Source organism: Trichechus manatus, unplaced genomic scaffold, assembly GCF_000243295.1.
Source record: "Trichechus manatus latirostris isolate Lorelei unplaced genomic scaffold, TriManLat1.0 scaffold00118, whole genome shotgun sequence".
NCBI lineage: Eukaryota > Metazoa > Chordata > Mammalia > Sirenia > Trichechidae > Trichechus > Trichechus manatus.
This window is the reverse complement of record NW_004444054.1, coordinates 5229651-5243066: the sequence shown is the minus strand read 5'-3', so window position 1 is coordinate 5243066 and position 13416 is coordinate 5229651. Positions and strand designations below refer to the sequence as shown.

The following is a 13416-nucleotide window of genomic DNA, read 5'->3' as shown; positions in this document are numbered from 1 at the left end:
CCAGCCACTCCTTGGAAACCCTATGGGGCAGTTCTACTCTGTCCTATAGAGTTGCCATGAGTCGGAATCAACTTGGAGCAATGGGGTTTTTTTTTTTTAAGTATAGTTATGGCAACTCCGGGCAACCTCATGTCAACAGGAGTCGGAATTGACTCAACAGCAACTGGTTGGTGGTCTTAGTGTGGTTATATAAGAGAATGTCCTTGTAGGAAATAAACATTAACGTGTTAAGCGGTGTAGGGCCATCAGGTTGGCAGTTTACTCTTAAATAGTTTACTCTCTGAGAAAACATTTATCGAACACTCACCAGGTCCAAGGTGCTAGGGTTTAAAGTCGAGAAGCACAAGCGGCGGAAGACAGAGACCACAGCAGCCAGGAAGCAAGAGGCAAAGGGCTGCGGGGTTCTGCAATCACGGTGCCAGGAGCACAGCGGTCAGGATGGATTACATAGAGGAGATGATGTTTGAGGTGACCTGGTATTGTTGAAGGATAAGTAGGATTTTTCCAGGCAGGATGTTGAATAATTAAGTGGAAAAAAAAAGAAAAAAAACACCAAACCGGTTGCCATTGAGTGGATTCCAACTCATAGTGACCCTATAGGACACAGTAGAACTGCCCCATAGGGTCTGCAAGGAGCAGCTGGTGGATTCAAACTGCCAACCTTTTGGTTAGCAGCCTGAGCTCTTAACCACTGTACCCCAGGGCTCCGCCCACCAAAACGAGTGGCTGAATACAACAAACATTACGTCACAGGAATTTGAGAGCTGCTTAGCTGGATGGTTCTGGCTCAGGGTCTCTCACAGGCTGCAGTCAAGGTATTGGCCAGGGCTGTGGTCATCTCAAGGCTTGACTGGGTAAGGACCCACCTCCACGCTCACTCACGTGACGGTTGATGGGCCTCAGGTCCTTCCTGGCTCTTGGCTGAGACCTCAGTTCCTCTCCACATGGGCCTCTCTACAGGGCCACTTACAACATGGCAGCTTGCTTCCCTCAGAGTGAGGCATCTGACAGAGAGAGAGCAAAGAAGAGCCCCAAGGTGGAAGCCACAGTCTTCTTATAACCTGGTATCTGGAGTGACATTCTATTACTTCTGCTGTATTCTCTTGTTTGAAGCAAGTCTGTAAATCTAGCCTGCACTCTGGAGAAAGGAATTACACACAGACATGAATGCCAGGAGGAGGGGTCATTGGAGGTCATCTTCAAGGCTGCCTACCAGAGCCCCACACTGCCAGGGAAGGGGACTGGCACGGTCCTGCATGCATCCTGGAGAGATCCCGCCAGCTTTGGTGGCAGGATGGGCTGAGGGGCAAGCCTGGAGGCCCAAAGACCAGTTGGGAGATGGACATCTAAGATATAATTAAGGGGAGAGGAATGAGAGGCCTCATTAAAACCAGTTGCCGTGAAGTTGACTCTGACTCGTGGCGACCCCATGTGTGTCAGGGTAGAATCTCTCCGCAGGGTTTTCAGTGGCTGATTTTTCAGAATTTGATCACCAGACCTTTCTTTTGAGGCACCTCTGGGTGGACTTGAACCTCAAACCTTTTGATTAGCAGCCGAGTGCGTTAACTGTTTGTACCACCCAGGGACTCCGAGGCCTCATTACCAACTTAAAATACTGCACCGGAGGGGTCAGGGACGGGAGAGGAGGGCGAGGAGCACTAGGTGGTCTGAATGCCCTCAGGTCAGACACCTGCTCCCAGACACCCACTCCCAGACAGACAGACAGACATCATCTCCAGGATCTTCTTCTTTTTTAATACTGTACATTTGGTGAAAATATACACAGCAAAACACACTCCCATTCAACAATTTCTACACATAATGTTCAGTGACACTGGTTACATTCTTCACATTATGCCAACATTCTCGTTATTTCTGTTCTAGTTGTTCCATTGCCATTAACTTAGTCTCACTGCCCCCGACCCCCATCTGTGCTTTAGAGTAACTGTTGTCCTTTAGGTCTCATGTAGATAATTTTTTAAAAGAGCAGAGTACTCAAGGATGACATTCTTTACTTTTTGAGCTAACCTACTGTTTTGTTAAAAGGTGACTTCAGAGGATAGTTTCGCTTCAAGGTTTGAAGAGTTTCTCAGGGCAATAGTGTTGGGGATTCCTTCAGTCTTAATGGGTCCAGTAAATCTAGATTCTTAAGAAGTTCTCGTTCACATTTTTCTCCCGTTCTCTCAGGATCCATCTATTGTGTTCCTGATCAGAATGTTCAGTAACGGTAGCTGGGCACCATCTAGTTCTTCTGATCTCATCTCCAGAATCTTGTGATGAGAGGCCTACCATTTAAAAAGCGGTCAGGCCATCACTGCTTCTTTTTATTGTTTGTTGTAAAGTGACTCAGTTCATGGACTTCAGTGGTGAAACCAGCTTCTGCAGAGAGGGTTTTGCAGAATGCCTTTGCTACCTGAAAAGGAGTGAGCTACTAGACAGTTACCGCATTTTATAATACATTTTCAAGTTGTAAAATGTCAGGGCTGTTATTTTTTTCAGTTGTATCTTATAAATGCGGCTCTGCTTAGACAAAGGAGCCCTGGTGGTGCAATAGTTAAGTGCTTGGATGCTAACCAAATGGTCAGAGGTTCAAACCCACCAGCAGCTCCTCTGTAGAAAAGACCTGGCAAACTTTTCCCGTAAATATTACAGCCTAGAAAACCCTATAGGGCAGTTCTACTCTGTCATTTAGGGTTGCTATGAGTCAGAATGGCTTAGCCTATCAGTAGTTACAAGAGCAAATGAAAGTTGCTAAGATTGCCATCTAATGCATCTATCAGGTAGGTGGTGTTGCTAGGTGCCTTCGAGTTTGTTCTGACTCATAGAGACCCTATGTACAACAGAACGAAACACTGCCCAGTCCTGTGCCGTCCTCACAATTGTTGTTATGCTTGAGCCTATCGTTGCAGCCACTGTGTCAATCCATCTTATCAAGGGTCTTCCTCTTTTTCACGACCCTCTACTTTACCAAGCATGATGTCCTTCTCCAGGGACTAGTCCCTCCTGAAACATGTCCAAAGTATGTGAGATGTAGTCTTGTCATCCTTGCTTCTAAGGAGCATTCTGGTCATACTTTTCCAAGACAGACTTGTTCGTTCTTTTGGCAGTCCATGGTATATTCAGTATTCTTTGCCAACACTGCATTCAAAGGTGTCAATTCTTCTTCCTTCTTCGTTATTCATCATTCAGCTTTCACATGCATATGAGGCAATTGAAAACACCATGGCTTGGGTCAGGTGCACCTTAGTCTTCAAGGTGACATCTTTGCTTTTCAACACTTTAAAGAGGTCTTTTGCAGCAGAATTGCCCAGTGCAATGCGTCTTTTGATTTCTTGACTGCTGCTTCCATGAGTGTTGATTGTGAATCCAAGTAAAATGAAATCCTTGACAACTTCAGTCTTTTCTCTGTTTATCATGATGTTGCTTATTGGTCTGGTTGTGAGGATTTTTGTTTTCTCTATGTTGAGGTGTAATCCATATTGAAGGCTGTGGTCTTTGATCTTCATTACCAAGTGCTTCAAGTCCTCTTCACTTTCAGCAAGCAAGGTTGTGTCATCTGCAGAACACAGGTTGTGAATAAGTCTTCCTCCAATCTTGATGCCCTGTTCTTCATACAGGCCAGCTTCTCGGATTATTTGCTCAGCATACAGATTGAATAGGTCTGTAGGACCAGGCTAAAAAAATTTTAGCTAATCACTTTGCAAGTCATAGTTTCTAAAGGATTGTTTCTTTCGTTCTTGAAATCTCCTCTATTTTAAAGTCTGATGTGAACACAAATTGCTTTTAAAAATGAAGTTTTCACAGAAACTTTGGTTTTTAATTTTAGGCATACTATCACCAAGCCAATCTAAATAAGATGAACTGTGAATTTTGGGAGTAGAATCACACGTATAGTTGGCACCAGGTCACACGATTGGGGGATGGGGAGGTGGATGGGCTATCATTTTTGATGTAATAGAGAGAGAGAAAAGGTATTTGATGGTTTTATTATTGCAGTCTTTTCCTTGTATCTTTAAGCTCAAAATTAAAAACAAACAAACATAAAAACCATGTTTTAAGCTTTCATGATCCACAGGAATGGTATCTTAATAGCAGCTGTGGATGGAGTAGAATCGGACTTCTGCCTGGTGTGACTTAGGCTGTGGGCTCCACTCTTCCCCATCCCCTGCAAAGGCCCACCTGCCACCACATTCTGGCACCCCCCACATGGAGCACTTATAGACATGGACTGTGTTTTGCTGGTGACACCAGGTGTTAAAGTAAAGAATGTGATTTATTCCACCTTTTTAAAATGGTCATTCTTGTTGCCTAATATTTGTACTTAGGCAGACTTTGAATCACAGGAGAATGAACACAGAATGCTGTTAGCGAATCTGTATTCCACATTATTGTTTAGGGGACAGTCTAAGTCACATTAAAGGATGGGGGAAATTTAAAAGGCCAGTATGTCCTAAAGGATACCTGGTGGCGCAGTGGTTAAGTGGTCGGCTGCTGACCGAAAGGTCTTGGGTTCAAACCTACCAGCCGTTCTGCAGGAGAAAGATGTGACAGTCAGCTTCCATAAAGATTACAGGCTTGGAAACCCTGTAGGGCAGTTCTCCTCTGTCCAAAGAGCTGCTGTGAGTCGGAGTGGACTCAACAGATACAGTTTTTTGGTTTAGTATGAACTAAAGGTGGAAAGGGCTATCTTTTAGTTCTCCTAAAAATTTGTTTGTATTATCTTTAGTTTTACGTATTTTGTTTTCCTTTTTGTATAACTTGGACACTTGAAGCATTTTTTTTAAAAAAAGAAGATATGTCTAAACTAATGTTGAATTTTTAATACTTGGAAAATGTGCTTTTCTAGTTAATTGAGCTTTCCATGTAGATGAAGGTTAAGCAGAAATATTTTCTAGAAAATCTTGTGAAAAAGAATGAGTGTACTTTCCTGCTTTTACAGTAGACAGAACATAGTAAATCCTTTTTATTCAAAATTTAGTAAGTCTTCAAGAGCACCAATATAAAATTGAAAGGCCTCGCCCCTGCCCCTAAATCAGTGGTTTCCCTGCAGGCTAACCACCAGAATCACCTGAGAGCTTTTGAGACTATTTTATTGTAAGTACAGGCCCCTGTCTTCCCAACTGTAGACTCAACTAAATTAAACTCGAGGCTAGAGGCCCAGGAATATAAATGGTAAAGTTTGGCGGGTATTTCAGCAGCTCAGCCAGGTTTGGGAAGCCCTGGCTGTAGGATACAGTCTGCCCCCAGTCCAGGACAGGAGGCTCCTTCCTGCAGGATCTGGTGTCCCTCCACCCCGTCCTTGCCACTGCTTCCTCGGCCAGCTGTGCTCTGGGCTCCCCACTGCGCCTGCTGGGCTCCCTCCACTTTCACACCTAGGTTCTCCCTGCCTTGGATCCTGCCCTCCCCTCTCCCCCTCCTCCCTCTTCCCTAAATGCTGAACTTCCATCCTTCAGGGTCCAGTTCCCTTCTCAGCTCCTAGGAGGGGCCCCCCCTTCCAAATCACCTACAAGCAGAATTCAGCTCTCCCTTTTCTGCTCTTCGTGCTGCTTTGTACAGATGCCTTCATAGGGCATGTTCTATCTGTATTTTTTTTAAAGATTTAATTTTTTTAATCGAGATTTTTTTGTTGAGGTGACATTTCCATAAGATAAAAGTAGCCATTTTAAAGTGTACAGTACAGTGGCATGAGCATATTCACAACACTGGCCAATCATCACCTGTCTTTCCAAAACATCTTCATCACCCTAAAATGAAACCTGTACCCATGAAGCCAAAACCATTGCTGCATAGTTGATTCCGACTTATAGAGACCCTGTAGGACAGTGCAGAACTGCCCCATGGGGTTTCCAAGGCTGTAATCTTTCCGAAGCAGACTGCCACAGCTTTCTTCTGAAGAGCAGCTGGTGGATTCCAACCACCGACCTTTAAGTTAGCAGGTGAGCACTTAACCACTGTGCCACCAGGGCTCCTCACCCATTAAGCAGTTACTGATTATTCCTGCCTTCCCCAGCCCCTGGCAACGACCGATCCGCTTGTTGTCTCACCTATACTGGATATTTCCTGTAAAGGAATCGTACACTATGTGGCCTAACTGTGTCGGGCTTCTTTGACTCAGTGGAGCCCTGGTGGTGCCTTGGTTAAGCGTTTGGCTGCTTACCAAAAGGTTGGCAGTTCCAGTCCACCAGCTGCTCCTTGGAAACCCTGGGGGGCAGTTCTCCTCTGCGCTGTAGGGTCGCTGCGAGTCGAAATTGACTCAACGGCAATGGGTTTGATTTTCTTTCACCCAGCACAATGTTTTGAAGGGTCATCCACGTTGGAGTGTGCATCCATATATCTTTTTTTTTTTTTTTTAGTAACTCCACTCACACACTGTTTTCTACTGCAGAGTTCCTCAAGCACAAGTCCTGGCTTCCATACTAGACTTTGAGGGTGGAGCTTGTGTCTGAGTTATCCACTTGGCTTCACAAGCCCGGGGTGAATGCCAGGTGTGCCACTGTCCGGCACCGTGGGTGGCCGCAGTGAGCCGATTGTCTGCCTCTGCCTGTCAGTCATCCTTGTGTTCTCCGTGTAGGGAGTGCACAGCACGTGTTTGTGGAGTAGTGAGTTAGGATCGCTGCGCAGCTCATCTTTATTATCCCGGAGGTATTTTTAAACTAGTATCTACTCCGAGGTTGGTTTGTTGTCATTTATTTCTTGGTGATCAAAACGGAGAATACAAAGTAAATTGGCTAATTGAGAATTCCAAGGATGGGAGGAACGAACTCATTCGTTTTCTCCACATAGTGCTTTATGGGGAAGGAGGAAGTTTAAAATGCACCCCTTGCCCTGAGTTTGGAGCCCTGGTGGCACAGTGGTTGAGAGCCTGGCTGCTAACCAAAATGTCAGCAGTTCAAATCCACCAGCCACTCCTTGGAAACCTTATGGGGCAGTTCTACTCTGTCCTCTAGGGTCGCTGTGAGTTGGAATCAAGTCGACGGCAACAGGTTTGGAATTTTTTTTTTTGCCGTTAATTTAGTAGGAAAGAAAATAATGGGAACGTAGGGCAGAATGTGGTTAGCGCGCAAGATTTCAAAAACTAGGGATGGCAGAGGGAGACTCTGAGCCAGGATTTGAAGGGAGGGTTGGATTTGGGAAGGAAGGTGTAAATGTGATGTTCTGGGTGTGAATAAAGATAAGGAGGTGGGGAAGCTAGTTCAGGGAGCGTCAGCAGGCCAGTTTGGTGGAGCGTAGGCTACAATTTAATGAGGACATTGGGGGTTCAGTGGTAGAATGCACCCCTTCCTTGCAGGAGACCCAGGTTTGATTCCTGGCCAACGCACCTCAAGCGCAGCCATCACCTGTCGGTGGAGGCCTTGCTATGATGCTGAACAGGTTTCAGCAGAGCTTTCAGACTAAGATGGACTAGAAAGAAAAGCCTGGTGATCTACTTCCAAAAATCAGCCAGGGAAAACCCAATGGATCGCAACGGTCCGATCTGCAACCAATCATGGGGAATGGCGCCCTTCATTCTGTTGTGCATGGAGTCACCATGAGTCGGTGCCGACTCGAAGACAGCCACAAACAACAGAAGAATTTTATTATGATTCAAGTAATACAGTCATGGGCGTGGGCTGGGGTGGCAGCGGGAAGGGGCTGGGGCAGTGGAGGTCGTGGGAGGGCTAAGAAGGGTGACTCTGAGATCTCCAGCTGGGATATTCATGATTCCATCTAGTGAAGGAGAGGGAAGAAGACTTGGCTGGAGAGGAAAGGAGAGCATCTGGTTTAAGCGAGCTGGGATTGGAAGAGTTGAGTGGGACACACAGTGAAGTGTAGCCCGGGACCTAACCGCAGTGGGTGGAGGCTGAGATTGAGGTCTCCACATAGAATGAAGAGAGGAGATGGGAGCCTTCAGCAGAGTGGGTTTTAGGGCCCAGCAGTATTTCATGTCATTATGAACATATGGGTTAGCCAAGTAAGACTATGTAAACTTTGCTTGCAATTCCAGGTGAATAACTGTTTGACTTTGCTTTGTTTTTCAATGTTTGCGGGGGTGGGGGGACCACTTTTCCCTGGTAGTTAGGAGCTCTAGAACTCAAACTCTGTAGTCAGACCACCTAGGTTCAGATCCCAGCTCTGCTCCTTAGTAGCTGTTTGACTTTGGACAAGTTACCTAAGCTCTTTGTCTCCCAGTTTCTGCTGTGTAAAACAAAGATGAACGTGCCTACTTCATAGGCCGCTGTGAGGATTAAATCAGTTAATATATATAAAGTGTTTAGAACCGTGTGAAGATGAGAGGGCGGGAACAGAGATTGGAGTTATGCTAGCACAGCCAAGGATGCCTGGGACTACCAGGAGCTGGAAGAGACAAGAAAGAGTCCTTCCCTAGGGGTTCAGAGAGAGCATGGCCCTGCAGACACCTTGATTTCAGACTCCTTGTCTCCAGAGCTGTGGCAGACTAAATGTCTGTTGTTTTAAGCCACCCAATCTGTGATCCTTCGTTATGGCAGTCCTTGGAAACTAAGACAAGCGTCCCCATCCACGAGGTGCCAAGCTGGGTTGTTTACCTGAGTCTTCTTACAGGCGTCCTTTCCACTGTACCTCTGTGAAGGACTGTTGTCTTGACTGGACAGAAAGGAATCTGAGCTCAGAGGTTAGGCCTTTTGCCAAAGTCAGGAGCCCAGACCTTTCTGATCTGAAGCCCCATGCCCTACCTGGGTGACACCTCTGCCCGTCGTGGCCCTGCGTGGGAATGTGAAGAGCATCCTTGGCAACGTGGCAAACACTCCCCAGAGCCTAGTTCTTCTCAGGAAGGAAGGCTTCCCACACAGATGTGGTTTTCTTCTGAGGCAAGCATTCACCTGACATGTGAAAGAGGACCAACAGAAGAATGTCTGACTTGCACTGTGCATTTCAAAATGCTATCGTTTCTGTGTTAACAGCGCCAGAGAAGAAGATGAGACCACATCTCCCAGCAAGCTCTAAAAGGGGAGAGAAACTGGAGTCATGAGGCAAGAGAGAGATCTTATCCGAACATTTGTATTGATCAGTAACAATCAGCAATAAGCAGCTATTTGGTGCAGTCTATAGCTAACATAGAAATCTTGCTTGTATCAGAGAAAGAGACTCAAGAGGAAATTATAAAACAAGGCTCAAGTAAATTTTGAAGATAATTAATTCAAGAAATATAACTTGAAATACTGAAACTGAAGAGGTTAAAATGTCCTGGGAGTATTAATGTTTAATGAGACATAAGTGAGTGTAGCTCAGAAATTACCCATGAATGCAAAGTCAAAAGTCAGGGGGAGTGCTCGCTTTGGCAGCACATATACTAAAATTGGAACAATTAGCATGGCCTTTGCGCAAGGCTGATACGCAAATTCATGAAGTGTTCCATACTTTTTAGATAAGTTGTAACTTTGGTGAAGGGTAAGACAGTACACAGTACTAGGGAAGTCAGCACAACTTGACCAAGGCAAGGTCATGGAAGCCTCATAGATGTATCCAAACTCCCTGAGGGACCAAATTACTGGGCTGAGGGCTGGGGACCATGGTCTAGGGGGACATCTAGTTCAATTGGTATACCATAGTTTATAAAGAAAATGTTCTACATCCTACTTTGATGAGTGGTGTCTGCAGTCTTAAAAGCTTGTGAGAGGCCATCTAAGATACTCCACTGGTCTCACTGCTTCAGGAGAAAGGGAGAATGAAGAAAACCAAAGACATAAGAGAAAGATTAGTCCAAAGGACTAATGGACCACGACTACCACAGCCCCCACCAAACTGAGTCCAGCACAACTAGATGGTGCCTGGCTACCACCACTGACTGCTCTGACAGGGATCACAATAGAGGGTCCCAGACAGAGCTGGAGAAAAACGTAGAACAAAATTCTAACTCACAAAAAAAGACCAGACTTACTGGTCTGACAGAGAGTGGAGAAACTCTGAGAGTATTGTCCCCGGATACCGTGTTTACTCAGTAATGAAATCACTGCTGAAGTTCCCCTTCAGCCAAAGATTAGACAGTCCCATAAAACAAAACGAGACCAAATGGGCACACCAGCCCAGCGGCAAGGATGAGAAAGCAGGACGGGACAGGAAAGCTGGTATCAGGGAACCCAAGGTCAAGAAGAGGAGATTGTTGACACGTCACGGGGTTGGCAACCAATGTCACAAAACTGTGTATTAATTGTTTAATGAGAAACTAATTTGCTCTGTAAACCTTCATCTAAAGCACACAAAAGAAAAATCAGGGAAAAAAAGAAGTGTGTCTTGGGGCTGTTTAGGATGAGGTGGTGTGTCGCTCCGGGTGGTCTGGGGGCCGTGTGCTTGTGAGGAAATGAAAATCCTCTATCCCAAGTCCCGGAAGAGATGGAGGACTGTGGCCTGGGCTGTTGGAGACACTCCTGAGTTTGACCCATTTTTCCCACATATACATCATTCTTATTAGTTCACATACCCTGGTTCTTGAGAAAACATCTTCACTGAACTTTAGAACACTGTGTCCCAGGAACACAGAAAAAACTTGCCTGAGAGTCTAGGAAAACAATGATAAATTATGTGAGGAAATAGAAATGTCTCTAACCAAAACCTGAGGCAAGCTAATGGGACCTAACCCAGTCAAGTGGTGGCAGATATGAAGAGTCCTTAACCTATCTTAGGTTAAAACCAGGGCTTTGAACCGGTTCATTCTGGTTCAAACCCCTACTGAGAATTTGCATTTCCACCCCCAGGTATACTGAACCAGAATCTACATTTTAACAAGATCCCCAGGTGATTCTTATGTATAATAAATTTTGAGACCCACTGCTGTACTAGTGGTTCTCAGAATTGGTCCCTAACCAGCAGCATTAGTATCTCCTGGGAACTTGTTAGAAATGCAAATTCTCAGCAGGGGTTCTAATGGGAACAAACCAGTTGGAAGCCCTGGTTAAAACAATAGAAACAAATATTTATCTAACAGGCATTCTACGCCTAAAACCAAACCAGGTGCTTGGTGTCCTCATTAAACCCTCACAAGGGCCTGGCTGAGGAAGAGATTTTTTACCTAGCGGAGAAACAGAGTCTCAGGAAGATTAAGTAAGGAGAGTAAAACCACACAGCTAGTAAGTAGAAGGAGTGGGATTTGAACCCGAGGCTGTTGATTCCATACTGTTTCTGGAAGTAGAGTTAAGCTCCCCTGGGTAAAAGCTAAGAAAGGAGAATATAAAGAGATTTGTTGGCTAACTTCATTCAAATTTGAGGAGAAAGGAATGGATGAGCCAGCTTGACCAAGAAGATTGGCCTAATATTTACGCAACCCTGACATACTAATAAATAAAATAAAATAAAGGTAGATGAAAGCATTTTGTTCAAATAAAGTCCAGTGAATTTTGACAAATGTGTATACTCATATCATCACCACTACAATCAAGATACAGAAGATCATCATGCCAGAAAGTTCCCTCATGTCCCTCTGCAGCCAGTCTTCCCCCTGTGCCCAGCCCCTAGCAACCACTGCTCTGTTTTCTGTCCCTGTGATTTGCCTTTTCCAGAACGTCCTGTGAATAGAACCATGCAGTATGTAGTACTTTGTGTCTGGCTTCTTTCACTTAGCATAATTCATCTGAGATTTATCTATATTGTTATATCTACATACCTTAATTTGTTTATGCATTCTTGAGTTGATAGACATTTGGGTTGTTTCTGGTTATTGGCTATTTTGAATAGACTGCTAAAAGCATATACAGGTCTTTGAGTGGATATATGAATTCATTTATCTTGAGTAAATACCCAGGAGTAAAATTGCTGGGCTGTATGGTAAATGTGGGTTTAACTTTATTTACAGGAAACTTTCATCAGTGTGTTTTCCAAAGTTGCTGTACCATTTTGCTTTCCCAGAAGCAATGTATGAGAGTTTCAAGTTATTCCACATTCTTGTCAGCATTTAGTATTAATAGTCTTTTCAGCTTTAGCAATTCTAATAGGTGTATATCGCATTGTGGTTTTTATTTACATTTCCTTAATGACTAATGATGTTGAGCATTCTTTTCATGTGCTTATTTGAGAGTCATATATATATCTTCTTTGGTAAAGTATCTGTTTAAATCTTTTGCCCATTTTTTAATTGGATTGTTTTCTTCTTAGTGAGTTATAAGAGTTCTTTATATATTCTGGATAGAAATCCTTTATCAGATACAGTGAAACTTGTGAAAGCCAGAACTCGTCGGGACTGCCTTGTTTTTCTGGGTCTCGCAAGTTTTCTGCTTTTGACAGGGTGCAGTGTTACCACTCTTCTGTCGCTATTAGTGGAAAATATTTGAATTTTCCTTCTCTGACAGGTTTCCGTCTTACACAGGTTCTGGCTTTTGCAGGTTTTTCTGTATTTGTTTTGCAGATATTTTTTTCCTAATCTGTTTGCCTTTTCGTTTAATTAAGTTTCTCTTTTTTAAAAATCTGTGTTTTTTTTTTAATAGAAGGGTTAAATTTTCCTGAAGTCCAATTTATCCATGTTTTCTTTTATTTGTGGTTTTATGTCCTATCAAAAGATTTTCTTCTAGAAGTTTTAACTCTCATAGTTGAGTCTATTTTGAGTTGAGTTAGGCATTTCTCTTGGTTTCTTTTAACTTGACTTTCTACAGTGAAACATGAATACATCAGTTCTTCACATTTCCTTTTTCTCTCTGCACCACTCCCCGTTGTCCAACACCACTTAATTCTGTGCAGCACTTACTTGTGTTTCCTTGTCTTGTTCACTGTGGTTTCCTGTGTGTAAGTCTATCCCTGAAAAATCAGTCCGCTACTCTGTAACTATACCAAAAAACCCATTGCTGTCGAGTAAATTCCGACTCATAGCGACACTATAGGACAGAGTAGAACTGCCATAGGGTTTCCAAGGAGTGGCTGGTGGATTTGAACTGCCGAACGCTTAACCAGTAACTATATTTTTTTTTTAATTTTTATGTACATTTCATTAATGTATAATATACACCAGAAATGTGTAGAAATCATATAGCTTGATGAATTTTCACGTGAACATACCCATGTAACCAGCCCCTAGATCAAGAAACAAAACGTTGCCAGTTCCCCAGGGGTGTCCTTGTGCCTCATTCCAGTCATTGCTTTCCTCCCAGTGGTAACCTCTCTCCTGACATCTAGCAGCATAGATTAGTTCTGACTATTTTTTACCTTCGTAAATACATACAAGGAGCCTTGGTGGTACAAATGGTTAAGCACTCAACCATTGTCCAAAAGGTTGGCAGTTTGAACCCACCAATTAAAGATTACAGCCTAGAAAACCCTATGAGGCAGCTCTGCTCTGTCACATGGGGTCACCATTAGTCAGAATCGACCCTACCACACCCAACAACAACGACAACATAAATACATACAGTTTGTTTTGTTTTGTGTCTGAATTCCTTTACTCAGCATTGCTTGTGAGATTCATTCTTGTTGAGTGGA

The 13416-nt window shown here is 43.9% G+C and overlaps 1 protein-coding gene and 1 pseudogene across 3 annotated transcripts in view; both read left to right on the top strand.

Annotated features, from left to right (window-relative positions):
* GGACT (gamma-glutamylamine cyclotransferase) overlaps positions 1-13416 on the top strand; it is a 55936-nt gene that overhangs the window by 20559 nt on the left and 21961 nt on the right. The gene's annotated exons all lie outside the window — the stretch shown is intronic.
* LOC111821977 (uncharacterized) lies at positions 9284-9379 on the top strand (annotated as a pseudogene).